The following is a 2,320-nucleotide window of genomic DNA, read 5'->3' on the forward strand; positions in this document are numbered from 1 at the left end:
CCAACCGGGCTCATTTCTCCATGAAGTGGGCCTTCAATCACAATTAAAGAAGCATTTTTTATTACTGCATCACATCCTGCCACATCATCACATGTCACATCATGACATTATCAAATGTGGTGAATTTGTAAATCTGGAAAACAGGAGTAAATAAAATACAAAAATCCCAGAGCGAAGGAATACAACCAACCAGGATAAGAATATTTTCAAAAGCTTTGTAATATAACCTTTGAAGCTCAATGTGTTGTTTTACTGATTTAAAACTAGAAGCATGCCATTTATGGCTCATCATCTTTATCATCGCTCTATAACTTTAATTAAATTATTAAAATATGTTAAGACGTCCTTAGGAAGGAAATCTAAAATTGGAGTTAACCAAATTTTGTTTGGTATGAGCCATGAGTGATTTTATCTTTGAGTCTGTGTGTGTGTGTAGGTGTGTAGGTGTGTGAGTGCGTGCTGGCTCACACTCACACATACAGCAGCTGGTCATTAGAAACGTGTGAACTAAAGAAACAACACAGATGATAATAACAACACAAACTGCCTCATTAAAGACAGAAAAGAACAAAAGGCACAGACAATATCCATATTCTCTAATCTACCTGTTTGTGATCATAAAGCTGGTGTTAAATTACAAAAGACAATTAAACTTGATAAACAAGCCGAATGAAGCAAGCACTTCATAAGTGTCTGTCAAAATTACTGACCCTGACATCAGGTTAGTTTTCTCCAGAAAACGGGACGACGCAGACGGACTGAAGGACGCATGTAGCAAGTGGTGAACAGATGTTCATAAAAAAGGTGTTGGCAAAAATAATGGTAATCAACTTCTTTAAATAATTACTTTACACAGAGTTTTTTGGTTAGTGAATCAATTGTTGCTGTTGTGGCAAAAAAAAAAAAAACAGTTTGCATTTAATCTCTGACCAAATTTGACACAAGGAGGGGAGTTTTATTGTTTACATAGCATCTTAGGGCATAATGGCTGTCGGAGGGCATTAAACACCAGGTTGATTTCTTGACCATTCAAGTAGCAATCCTCTAGGGACAACAAGAGGATGGAAAGAGATGAGTCACTCCTGATTTTCCTTCTGTTTTGTCTTCTCCACATGCAAAAGTAATTCAAAGTAAAAGTTATTTCATCATACTACTTCAATTAAATCAAACTTCTGTGAAATCACGCCGTCCACTTAGAAACCAACACTTATTGACAATGAATTCCAACTGCTGCTGTACAAATGGAATAGACAACAGGTGGAAATTATTAGCAATAAGCTAGAAAATAAAGGAGTGGCTCTGAACGTTGGGACTAAAGACCACTACTCAGTACCTATGCTTCTGGCTGATGTTTTGGTCACTTTTGAATATTGGTGTGGCTTTCAAACTCGTGGTAACATGAGACAGACTCTACAACCCACACAGGTGACTTGGGTAGTACAGCTCATCCAGGATGGCACATCAATGCCAGCTGTGGCAAGAAGGTGTCCTGTTTCTGTCAGCGTAGTGTCCAGAGGCTGGAGGCGCTACCAGGAGACAGGCCAGGACACCAGGAGACGTGGAGAAGGCCATATGTGGGCAACAATCCAGCAGCAGAACCGCTACCTCCACCTACATGCAAGGAGGAACAGGAGGAGCACTGCCAGAGCCCTGCTAAATGTTTTCCAGCATGCTGCAAGTGTCTGTAGAAATGGGCAGAAACCGACTCCATGAGGATGGTATGAGGGCCTGTCGTCCACAGATGAGGGTTGTGCTCAGAGAGCGACATCACGCAGCATGCTCAGTATTTACCAAATAACACCAGGATTGGCTAATTCTCCACTGGAGCCCTGTGCTCCCCACAGATGCATGCAGGTTCACACCGAGCACAATGACAGGCGTGACAGAATCTGGAAACACCATGGAGAGTGATCTGTTGTCTGCAACCTGCTTCAGCATGACTGGTTTGGCACTGGGTCAGTAATGGAGTGGGAAGGGCCCATCAGCCCTCCATGTGCTCCCCAGAGGTAGCATGACTGCCATTGGGTACCCAGAGGAGATCCTCAGACCCCTAGTGACCATCTGCTGGTGCTGTTGGTCCTGGGTTCCTCCTAATGCAGGACAACGCTAGACCTCATGTGGCGGGAGTGGGTCAGCAGTTCCTGCATCATGAAGGTATTGAAGCTCTGGACTGGCCCGCCCATTCCCAAGACCTGAATCCCATAGAGATCATCTGGGACATCATGTCTCCATCCATCCACCACTGACTGTCCAGGAGATGGAAGATGCCTTAGTCCAGGTCTGGGAGGAAATCCCAGTGAACTGTAAAGTGCCTTGAGAT

The sequence above is a fragment of the Cyprinodon variegatus genome, unplaced genomic scaffold, assembly GCF_000732505.1.
Source record: "Cyprinodon variegatus isolate N-32 unplaced genomic scaffold, C_variegatus-1.0 Scaffold394, whole genome shotgun sequence".
NCBI classification, from domain to species: domain Eukaryota; kingdom Metazoa; phylum Chordata; class Actinopteri; order Cyprinodontiformes; family Cyprinodontidae; genus Cyprinodon; species Cyprinodon variegatus.